Raw genomic sequence first — 13019 nt, forward strand, 5'->3', positions numbered from 1 at the left:
TCTATCTCCGAGACTTAAATGAGCTCAGTTTAAGACCATTTTCTCATACTTCTTCAATTTGGCTCCTGAGAAATAGCCTTTGTTTCATTTCAGGCCAAAACTAATTTGAGCCTAATTAAAGATCTTAAGATCTTTTTTTTTTTGTCTCACTGCAATGATCTTCAATTTATCTTAAATAATCAGCTCTTGAGATAACAGTGAGAGCTAAGTCAGTTGTCTTAAATTAGATCTTAAATTTGTCCAAGTGGTCAAATTAAAGTCTTCTTGCTCCATATGGCGATCAAGGGCAAACCTCTGAGACACCTATGAGCTCAGCAAAAGATCTGCTTTTCTTTTGTTTTGCTCCTCAAAAAAAAAGAATCTCATTTCTCAAGATAAAGAAAAGATGATTGTCAGAAACACGATTTTTCACTGGTTTTGGTTTGCAATTCCTGGACCATTTCAGTTTTGCCTTTGTGGAAAGAAACCAGACCAGTTGAAAAATGTATCATCCTTACATTGGCTTAATTCAGGACTTTCGGTGTGAACCCGCCCTGGGAGTCCAAAACAATATCCAGGCAGGAGCAGGTGAGGAAGCTCAAAAAAACGTATGAGCTTTACATTTTTCCACATGTGATGAGGGGGATTAATCCTCTTTATGTTGCAGGTTGGATGAGAAGCTGCCAAGCCATAGCTGTGACTGTACACTTGTATCAAAAGACGTGTTTGCATCCTTCAATCAAGGAGAAAAAGAGAGCGAATATTTTGGGAACACAGGTATGTCATTGATACAATGATGATGAAAAATGAAAATGAATTGATCTTTGGCCTTGACACTTTGATAATACTGCAGCGCGCCACAGAAAGAATATGAAATTGAAAGAGAATGAGTAATTAAAGTAATACTTGAGCACATAAATTAATCAAACTTTCACCTGATGCAATTTATTCTATTGCAAGACGAGCTCAGGGAAAAAAAACCCTGAAGCACAGCATTCAGTAGTGCTATAGCAATGTATTCTCGCACTTCAGTGAAACCTTGGGCTTTGTGACTGTCACTCACCTCCATCCTTCCACATATTAGTAAAACATATTCTGGAGAGTTTGTTTGTGTAGGTTTCAATTAAACCTTCAGTAAAGTGCAAATACACGTGTGCACATTTTGTTGGAGAAACTCCTCTCATACAAAGAACAAGACGAGCACATTTACAGCACCAAGACCTCGACACTTCAATATTAACATCTATGTCGTCTGCTTTTGTTTTTAAATGTACTTTCAGTGGCAAAGCAATGCAGTTAACTTATTTTTTGTTTGTTTATCGGTGCTTTTTTACTCAGTTATTCCATCAGTCACAGCCTTGAAACCACCTGACTATCCAAGATAGCAAAGCACTCTGAAACTCAACTGTTGCCACATGTTAAAGCAATTTTACCTTGTTTTTCTTCCCCTCTCTGCACAAACAAAAGTACTGCTCCCTTAAAGGGGGAGTTCACACCAAGATAAAAAAAAATACAGATTTTTCCTCTTACCTGTAGTGCTATTTATCCATCTAGACAGTTTTAGCGTGAGTAGAGTTTTGGAGATATTGGCCATAGAGATGTCTGCCGTCTCTCCAGTATAATGGAACTAGATGGCACTCCGCTTGCACTCCGCTTTCTTTCCAGAAAACATGCAAAGTCTTTGGCAATTAGACCCCACTGTGACTGTATAAGGGGGTGGTGAAGCTGCAACTCTGATGGAGTCTGGACACTGGTGGTGGTGAAGGGATGGCTGAAGATCAGGATGTGATGAGGAGTTGACTTCTGATGAGCTCAACCTGGACTCTGGATATGAAGAACTGGAGGTGAGCAGGGTGGAGGAGGGTCGCAACGATTCTGCACTTAAATGACAGCTGACAGCAGCAGAGAGGAGAACAGACTTTAGAGTTTGCCGGCAAAAACATGATTGGCTGATGGAGAAAGCAGCTACATCTGCTTGGTTAACTGACAAGTGAACACCCATAATCAGCTGATTGGGAATAAGCAGGAAAGAGAGTAAGAGAAAGACAGCTGTGAATTCATATGTGGGCAGTTTCATGTAGGAACCACTTTCTTTCTACCAGACTACACCCCTAAGTCTACCACTATGATAGGTAGCTGACATTATAGCTTACATTATATTTTTCCAAGAATGTTCCACCTAAATTCCTCATCTCAAGAAAAATTTAGCAATGTTATGGTGGATGAATGTGTGACACACAGGATTCTGGGTTTCACGTCCTGTGTGAAGCTAAATATCACTGTTAACTGTTAACTAGACTAATGCCTACCAAACAGCTGAAGACTGTTGTAGACTTCAGTCTGACACCCTCTCACACCTAAAGACAATTTGTTAGAAGATTAAGATTTTACAAACACCTGGGATCTTACAAGGTCACTATTTACAAGATTGCAACTAGATTATTTTGGTTTTGTAGTTACACCTGAATTTTTTTTTTTGGCAAGATGTCAGTAGATTTATTTCTTAGTATATTGACTTTTTCCAAAACTTTATCATTTTTTCCTATGATAAAATATTGTTTTTACATATTTCCTTCAAGACAAATATCAGTTTGATCTTATTAATTTTGAAATCTCGTATCCATAAATCTATATTTTCCGATCATAAACCATCTTTTTAATTTTTCAAAATGAGAGAAAAATGAAAATGAGCAATTTTGTTAATGTTGCTGTTTTGTCAATATAATGTTTAATATAAATAAATAAATAAATAATAAGTATAGCAAGCTTGGTGGTTATGTTGGTAGAAGCAAGAGAAGTAAAGTATAAGTTGAAATAAAACAAATCTACATATTTATAAGATCAAACTATTTAAATAATTACAACATCAAACTAATTATTTCCTTTTTTTTCTTGTACAGATGTATTGTTTTTTACATGGCACTCCTCAGACACCTCAGATTCGCAAAAAAAGAGCAAGACAGAATCTCAGACGAGCTACATATTTAGAAGCAAGAGGATCTTGAGCCAGAGAGAAAAAGTGAAATAAACTCAATCACGCTTTGAAAAGTTTGTGATTGATTTTATCGGAAAGTCAAGATGGATAAAAGAGTGACTTAAGACAGCTCAGACTGAGTTTTAGTACCTCCTCCTCCTCCTCCTCCTCCTCCTCCTCCAGCAAGACTCTCATGATTTTACTCCGATATTGATAGTTTGTCTGCAACAAAGAGATTGTGTCCAAAGTTGTTAGGTGTAAGGCCAGCATGAGTCAACTTATTGTTTTCATTTTAAAAACTATACATTTTCCATTTTCAGTCACATATTGAGATGGTTTAGGAAAAGATCATGTTTGGGTTAAAAACTTTCACAACATTAGAAAGGATTTCTGGCAATCACAAGGATGCGTTGTTAGGTAACAAGTACTAGCAAAATAAAAGTGATGTTATTTTTCTGAAGTTACAGACTGTTCTAGCTGCTCTATCATTCGCCTTGACCCACTTAGTCGTTATATCCACATTACAAATGATTATTTATTAAAAACATCATTATTTCATGAAAGCACTCATAGCATCTCTGCAATCTGTGGCAACAATGATATTGAGGTATTTGGTCCATATATCATGTTATTTGATTTTGCCCAGCCCTGATCACAGTGATACATCCATCTCATCTCAACAAGGAAAATCAGCGTAATCAGACCAGGAGCACCGATACAATGAAGAGTTTTGAAATGACAAGCTGGTCTTGCTGATTGGCTCCTTGAATCCTCTTCACGTTGTATACCAGGTAAACATCAGAGATAATGCAGACATATAAGAACTACAGCTGAGGGATTATTCTCCTCTCTGCAGCATGAAACACTGTACAAAGCATCTTATCTTTTTTTAAATTATTCTTTCAAATTGGTATAGACCAATATTGAACCAATACTAACTTTCACTCAGAATATTTTTTAGGATTTTCTGCTGTCTCTTTTCCTAATCTTCTTACATCACAGTATAACATTACACTTTATGTGTATAACAATCTTTGTTGTGTAGTTGTGTAGGTCATTTTCATGTATAAATCTGTACAAAGCACTTAGTAGAGTGCTGATTCTGGCCAAGAAACAGAAGATGAAGCACCTACTGCAATGCCACCACTGCCAGATTTGTACAGTTAACATGACCTCCTCATATGTGGTCACTAAGTTAAAAAAAATCAAACTATAACATAATATATAATGTATTTAGTGGGGGTGTTCCTGACTAAGATTTTCCTCAAATCAGATTTTAGTGGAAAGATGAACCAAGACATTCATCTGGTGTGTTTTATTTAGTGTCTTTAAAGTTCGAATGAAACTGAAGATGATGCAAAAGGATTCTGGTGATCTTAAAATAAGGCCTTAAAATAGGGTCTCTTACTGTCAGGATCCTTTTCATTATGTTGTCAGACACTGACAATAGCAATCTGAGCCTGTCAGTGGCGAAAACAAGCACAACAACAAGCAAATAATCAAGCATCACCTGCTCTGTGTGCGCTGCAGATGCGTCTGGATGAGTTGTCTGACAGCACGTCACACTGCTCTGTGTTTCTATAACTCTTTTATTTTGGACTTTTGTGGTTTGTGGTGATTCAAACATGGATTTTTTTTAGTAAGTTTTAATCTTAATGATGCCTTGACATCTTTCCTTATTGTTTTACAGTGTTTCTTTGTGCTCCACAGGGCAGCTTTAATCACGATAATCAGTTATAAGGGGCATCACCCAGAATGTTCAACAGTATATTCTGTACATAGAGGCCGTGAAAAAGATAATAAAGCACATGAGAGAACATCGTATTCACGTCAGCCTGTTCATTTTGTTTTTTCTGCAGGGTTTAGTTTTAATCGCAGCTTCTCTCTAAGGGCCATGGCAACTCAGCCATGTGGGAGCCTGCCTGGCACAGTGCTCCACTTTTTTACTTGAACACAATACGTTCACAATGCTAGCTCAATAGTGTGTACTGTAGTTAAAAAAAAAAAAAATCAGCAGATGGAGTGTGCCAGTGGAACACGAGGCTTCAGGTACACCGAGCCTCCTCTCCTTTTGTGCTTTTAAATGCTCCCTTTTATAGAGAGAGAGAGCAGACCAGCCTCCTTTTGAATTTTTGACATTTATTTGACGCGTGGATAGAGAGTGCCATGCAGACATGAAAGATAGCAGTTACAGGACTGAGGTTTAGGGGCTCAATTTCCATGATCGGCATTGATCACGCTGCTCAGACAGGGAGAGAGAATGAATGAACTAGTCAAAAGAGGTCACTCTTCTGCTGCCTCTCAGAGCAGGGAGTGCTGATCTGAATCTGCTTTACCTTTTGTGCCATTATGTGCATCATGAGGGATCAGGAACTCTGGCTACAGCCACACTGATTCACTCTCATTTTAAAATGCATACATTTTGGTACAGCGCTAGCGCTGCTGACCCCCACTCTAGTTTGAAAAGTCTATGATTCCACTTCAGTCTGAATGGGCGTAAAAAAAGAGACTCTTGATAAGATGATTATTTTTTGGTCTTATTAATCACAATGTCCTACCATTATTTGTCACACCCAACAACAAACAACATCGGCCTTGACTATCAGCGATTAATTTGACAGTGATGACAAATTATACAGTTTTTACACCAAAAGTAGCATGTATGTGCAGGTTTTTTTAGGGCCTACATGGGCAAGAGGTAGGCTATTATTAGTAGTCAATCTGCTTCCTGTTTGCATGCCCAGTGTATGTGAATGGTCATGTGATATATGTTTAAAAAGCTAGTATGGGCAGCTGAGGTGAGGAACTCAAGACAGAAGTAAATCGAAAATTTGAGACTCACACTGATAAAAGCCTCGGCTTGACTTTGACTTGGTATTCATGGCTTGAGACTTGACTCAGAGTTGAGATAGACAACTTGAGAGTGATGATGTAACATGACAGACACCATGGAAGAGGACCCACGTCCTCTGTAGATAAACAGCTCATTCTAAAGCAACAAAAATACAATTCTTACCTTCAGGTGATTATACACTAAAGAAAACACACTTATTAATTATATATACACTTTCTGCCTGTAAATCTTACACACTGGACCTTTACATATAGTATCTGAATACTTCATCCTCCCTAGCTGTGTGTAAAACTGCACTTTCACAGGTATTCAGTGTCTCATGGCCCTTTTGATAATATGGATCAGGTCATGTGACCCACTTACATGAGATCATTCATATACATTTTCCCTGTTCAGTAACAAGCTTTTGTATGGGCCCTTATCATCACCATGAGCTCTCAGTGTGAGAGTACTTCACACCAGTAGTTAGGAGACCACACACACACACACACACACACACACGCACAAGAACACATAATATGATATGCTGAATGAGTCTCGTCTGATAATACCTCCTCTGTCCATCTCTTCTCAAAACGGCAAAGTGATGTTGTCATACAGTTTCTGCTCCCAAAGACTGGAGGACAGCAGCGAAGAAATGATGGGAAAGGGAGACATGTCAGCTCATAAACATATAACATCAATACATTTATGACTGATGAAGCAATCCTGCTCTACTTTATAACATTACCTAAGTGGAGTGCCAGCAAAACATTATTGGGCTGTATGGCCGAGCCTTTTATCTAATGCCACATAATATAATAATGTGATACTTTATTGATCCTCCCAAGGAAAACAGTCTTTTCTCATGTCCTGATTCATAAAGGGGTCAGAGGTCAGTGCCACCTCCAGTCATGTTTTAAACGATATAAAATGCTCTGCAATTCAGTATTCAAGGATTACTAAATATGCAAATAGTCTCCACCCTCTCCACACTCACCCCAACCCATATCGCTATGCATAAGTAGCTGCACCTAGCTTCTCCTCTGTTTTGCTAGCTAATCACAGTAACTAGCTACATCCAGCTTCTCCTGTGGCCTGATTGGTTCCTTAGGTTTATCATGTCATATACCCAGTCTGACTGAATCCGTTTGCTCTTGCTCACTGTAGTTTCAAAGCACATCAGCCCAGCATGGCAGGGGTTTGCATTTCCATTACGACAGGGCGACACACTTCAGGGTGTGTCTTTTGACTCAGTGATTAAATGCACACTGTTTCCTGAAATTCTTCACAATAAAAGGCACATGTTGTTTCGTTATTTGAACACTTTTATTATGAAGCAGGACAAACAGGAAATGTTTTCATTCAAAGATTTCTTGAGCAGAAACTTAACATGACTCCGACACAGCTGAAACAGAATATGAAATGGTAAAAATAATGCAGATACCTGAAAGTTCAAACAGCGACAGAGGAGAGAAACTGCATTTCAAAACATAAAGATTCTGTTAGAAGCGACAATAGTACTGAGAGATGAACATAAAGAGACTTTAAGAAACGTTGCATGTTCGTGGGGGAGAAAGGAGGCTCGTCACGGGTTGGCAGTGGCCGGTGAGACGTCACTGCTGCCCATTTGGAGGCATGTCGGCCTCGCTTTGGCCCCACAACATATGCAGCATGGCACGGTTTGGCTTGGCACAGCCAAAAGTGCCAGTGGAAAAGGCCCAATGACGTTTACTGTTTATTTCTCACCTGATATGTCCTGTAAAACTTGAAAAACACCACAAGAACATGTTAACAAGGTTAAAAATATGAAACAACCATTGAAATGCAGGACTCACTTCTTTCTCAGATTATAGCTTGGTGTAATTGCTACTGATGATAGTTTTATTTTCTTGAAGCTGTAAAGCCCTCATCTTGACATGCTTTGATGTTGTTAAGTGAAGTCAAAAGTGTTTGAATTACCTTATTGAGGGAGGTGGGCTAATCAAATAGATCCTATTAGTGATTCCAAATTCAGTTAATAGTAAGCTTGTGATGTGAAGGGTCCGTGTATGAAGTATTTATCTGCAGTGGTTCACATTGCATAATGAAAAATGCCAGTCACTTCGGTTCAGTTGTTTTTCTTTGTTGAAACCACTAAACAGAAAAGCGACTCTGATGCTTCTTTTGTTTTTTTTCTTTTTATCTTAACAAATACAAATGAACATTGTATCACTCGTTTCTGTCAACTGCAGTCCGCTTGTTCCATCATCGAACTTGTAAAATGAAAATTGAAAAAGTAAACAAGAGCCAGAAACAAAGGCAGCTGGACTACAAAGTAAAAGTCGAGTGTTTTAAAAGGTTTTGAAGTGTGTTGACTGCAGCGGTAAACTAAATAAGTAAAAAAAAAAAAAAAAAAAAAAAATCTAAATAACAAACATAATTCATCAACCTGCTTAAGGCTTTTCATCTACTACTTTGGGAGAACATTGCGCTATATATTTTGTGTTGTGACCTGTGACGACTTGATTTATCTTGAACTTTGACTTCATTACTGGCTCTGTTGTCATGACAACAATCATGTTAGCCAAGGCGAAGGCTCATATTGTCTTGTGTGGGATCATGTACGCCTACACCAGCTGCTTGTTGCGTACATACAAATGGTTATAAATATGAATTAATGAATAAATAGAATATATATCCTTGGCAGTAAGTAAGCAGTCTTACAATGACATAAAACAAGTGGCCTAAAAACAATAACAATTAAGTTAATATCATACGATGTGCACTGGTACAAGAAAATGAGTATATTCTATTTCACTGATAATAACTACAATAAAGTCTTCACAATTTCTATATACATTTCTGATAGGCCACATCTTGCCATCATGTAATTTGTGTGAACAATAAATAGACAGTAGTGTAGTACTCAGATCTTTTACTCAGTAAAAACCAGCTCAAGGACACAAAAGCACACATTGCACCTTCAGTTTAATATCTTCCAACCTCAGTTGAAATTTGAATAATAAATGTCAGACACAAGGTTTCACACAGACTGTTTCTCATCACAGATCACAACACTATATAGCATAATGTTCACCCAAAGCAACAGCTGCCCAACCTTATCAATAAATAAGCTGATCAGTTCTAGGAAAGCAGCAGGGTGGGAGTGGGACATAAAGTGTTTATGTGTGACAGGACACACTGACCACACTACTACAGTCACATTCTGTAGCAGAAAATCAATAAATTAGATGAATGAACATTTTTTTTCCCTTTTTTTTAAACTTTTTGTACAGATTACAACATGAGATGGATGTTGTTAACGAATGAGCTTTACTGGTGCTGATAAACCAGCAGGTTTTACTGCCTTTGGACAGAGCTGAGAATCTGACCCAGTAGCGGGAATTAAGAATACCTACAGAAATGGTTGATCTTCTCATGGATGGACATGTCAGTTTTGAGACTGTTTCATAACAAGTTAAAAACTCATCGTAGCGGCTTTGACGGAACTGAAAAATAATTTGTGTAGCTGCCCTGTGATTCAGATCTGCTTCTTCCTTCCACCAGGTTTCATGAAAATCGGGGCCAGTAGTTTTTCTGTAAATCCTGCTGACAGACAAACATAAAAATTAACATAACCTCCTCGGTGGAGGTAGTGACTGTAATTCCATTTACTCTCCAAACTCTTGTAACAGATGAAACTTTTTAAGCCATCATTCTCATCTGTGACGCAGCTCTCCATTCTCCATTACTGTGGTGTCTTCAATCAGAGGAATGTGGCTCTCTGTCCCCATGTGACCCACGCACAGAGCGACAGTGTAACAATAATGCAATAACAATAATGTAACAAAGTAATAACTAGAGCAGCTGAATTGTTCCCTGGGCGAGGGAGCGAGCGGAGAGGAAATGATCATAACATGGTTTCACATCCCTCAGGATCTGTTGCAGCTGACATGAGAGCATCTGAGAGGGCAATCATCACCGGATACTGTTACTTGTTCCAAATGTTACGCTGCGCTTCAGGCATTTAGCTGACACACACATGCTGTATATGTATGAGAGGTGGAAGCAACAAAATTCATTCATTGATAATAATGTAGCTAATGAAAATCCATGTGAAGTGAAAAGTACAGGATTAAAAACGGATATGAAATCAAAAATGGAGTGATAAATTGTCAAGCGATTTGATTAATTTAAAGCCGATTTAATTAAAACTGTCGTGATATGATGGAAACACCTAAGTTTCATGATTTTCCCCATCTTACATTCATCATTCACAACACAGGATCGTCAGTTATCATTTAGGGAAAGTGGCCACAAGGGTGAGAGCAACAAAAAAGAACTGAAAAATATATATATACCCCAATTCTAAAAAAAGGTGGGTAAACAGAATGCAATGATGTACTAATTCTTTCCCACCTGTATTCAATTGATTACAGTGCAAAGACAAGATGTTTAATGTTCCAACTGCTAAACTTTATTGTTTTAACTCATTCTTTATTGGTGCCTGCAACACATTTGGAAAAAAGTTGAGACATGAGCATGTTTACCACTGTGTTACATCTCCTTTCTTTTAACACCACTCAGAACCCTAAATGTTGAAGTTTTGAAAGTGAAATTCTTCTCTCATTCTTGCCCAGTATACGATTTCGAGTGGTTAACTCGAAATGCACCGCACATTTTCAAGAGACAGGTCTGGACTGCAGGCAGGTCAGTCTAGTGCCTGAACTCTTTTACTACAATGCCACGCTGTTGTAACACGTCTTGGAATCGTATTGCTGAAAAGTGCTGGGACGTCTCTGAAAACGACATCTGGATGGCAGCATGTCGCTCTACAACCTGACTGCACCTTTCAGCATTAATGAAGCCTTCACAGATGTGGTGGTTAGGCGTTGCTTGCAGTTTTGTGCTGAGAATCGTTGTTCTTAAACTTGACAGACTATTTGCTCTCTCAGTGATGAACCTCGCCCAATTCTTTCTTGTGAATGACTAAGCCTTTCGTGAAAGCCCCTTTCACACCCAATCATCATACGATCACCTGTTCACATTTCACTTATTTTTCTGTGAAATTATCCAAACAGGTGGAATAAAGAATTGTCTTTTTCACATAACTTCCCGTCTTTGTTGCCATTGTGTCAACTTCAACATGTTGCAGGCATCACATTCAGAATGACTTCATATTTACAAAGAATATTTATCAGCTTGAACATTAAGTTTCTTGTCTTTATACTGTATTCAACTCAAATGAGTCGAAAAAGATTTGCAATTCTATTTTTATTTGTGTTTTACACAGTGTCCAAACTTTTTTTGTATGCGTGTTTATAGGTGTTCCCTCTTCATATCCCAAAAATGTAGAGGTTTTGAGCGCCTCTTGAAAGTGAAATGTAACGCTCTATGAAAGAACGCTGCTGCTCAGACTTCACAAACTGCAGATTGAAAATTCAGTTAAAGCCTCTACACTATTGTCACCCTGAAATATGTTACAGTCTAAAAGGACTACAGTTAAATTCACACTTTTTGGGACTACATACACAGTTTTGTTTTTTTGTTTTTTGAGTTCACAAAATACAAACAAACTGGGAACAAAATTAATTAAAAAGCAACCTGGAATCAAAAACATCTGAGTCCGAGAGTGTTTGCAATGTGCGTGGGTATCAGCAGAAAATACTGCAGCACCACTGTATAATTACTAATACATCAACACACACACATTCAGCATATACACACCCATTTCCCACCCTTTCTTTTCAAAAGCTATTGTGGAATGTGTGAAGATAAAAGAACCTTTTCATCCATTCTGTAACTGTCCTATCTATTTCGGTCTGTGTTGGGGGTCAACTTCAATTCAGAAAGCTTTTACACAGCTATCTCTATTGAGCTAAAAGAAAATTGTTGCGGAGGTTCACTTGTCTTTCTGTTCGGGCATAATTGGAACAAATCTGACCCCGATATTTATTTTGTTGGAAAAACATTCCTCTTTGCTTCCTATGAGAGTTAAAAAAATGCAGCCGCATTCAGGGACTGAGCGATTTATTGAATGTAATGCATTAAAACATAAATAGATGCATTATAGTGAGTGCGTTGGCAGCTTGAACCACAGACAGGCAGGCATTTACTGCTTAAAGTTGCCTTGAAAGTTAATCACAACATACATTTAATATATTCAGTCAATATTTCATTTCTTGACAAAAGGAGTGAAATTTAATGTTTGTTAAAAATATGATGTATATATTGTATTAAACTACAAAAAGCAGAGTGCTACCATAACGTCTATGTACCTCAATTAAAAATAACACTCATGCCACATATAAAACACAAGAAAGCGAGTGGCTGCGGAGTAAAGCCTTTATGTGTTTTACTGTGTGAATACAACAGAACTTTGGTCAAATATTTCAAATGTTCCTCCACAAATGCAAAGGAAATTTGTAGCATTAAGACAACTGGGCAGCACATGCATCCCAATATATAGGGAAAGTTCACCCCAGTTTCAAAAATACATGTTTTTCCCCTGGCCTGTAGGCTATTTATCCATCTAGATTGTTTTGATGCACGTTGCCAGGTTTTGGAGATATCAGTCATAGAGATGTTTGCCTTTTATCCTGTATAACGGAACTAAATGGCACTTGGCTTCTGGTGCTCAAAGCTATCAGGAGTGACCGGGTCATGATTTCTGGAGAGACGCTGGTTTTGAATTTTTCAAATTAATTTGTTTGTGCTTTGAGCACCACAAGCTGAGTGCCATTTAGTTCCATTGTATTGGAGAGAAGGCAGATATCTTTATGGCTGATATCTCCAAAACTCTGCTACTCACAGCAAAAAAAACTCTAGATGGATAAATTGCACTACAGGTCAGGGAAAATATATACATTTTTGATTTTGGGGTGAACTGTCCCTGTATGTACAGGGAGAACTGTCCCTGTATGTACAGGGACAGTTCACATGTTTTAAAAAAGGCACTTATGAATGGCAAACAAGGGCAGAGAGATGAAAATGAACTAGCAGGAAAAGTAAGAACAAGTACAAGTGTATCAAAATGTACAATAAATACAGTTAAACTTTGACTTTTCTGAATTAAAAGATACAAGTGTTGTTCATCTAAAATCTATGCAATAGTATCAGGACATGGTATAAGGGGGAAAAATGAGAGGAAGAAGGTATGTATATTTATTTTTGTAAATTTGTATTTCAAGAATAACATTGAAAGAATAGAAGCAATAACATCTTTTTGCATTTTCAGAATAAAGCCAAAAT

The sequence above is a fragment of the Lutjanus erythropterus genome, chromosome 13, assembly GCF_056507025.1.
Source record: "Lutjanus erythropterus isolate fLutEry1 chromosome 13, fLutEry1.hap2, whole genome shotgun sequence".
Lineage (NCBI taxonomy): Eukaryota > Metazoa > Chordata > Actinopteri > Lutjaniformes > Lutjanidae > Lutjanus > Lutjanus erythropterus.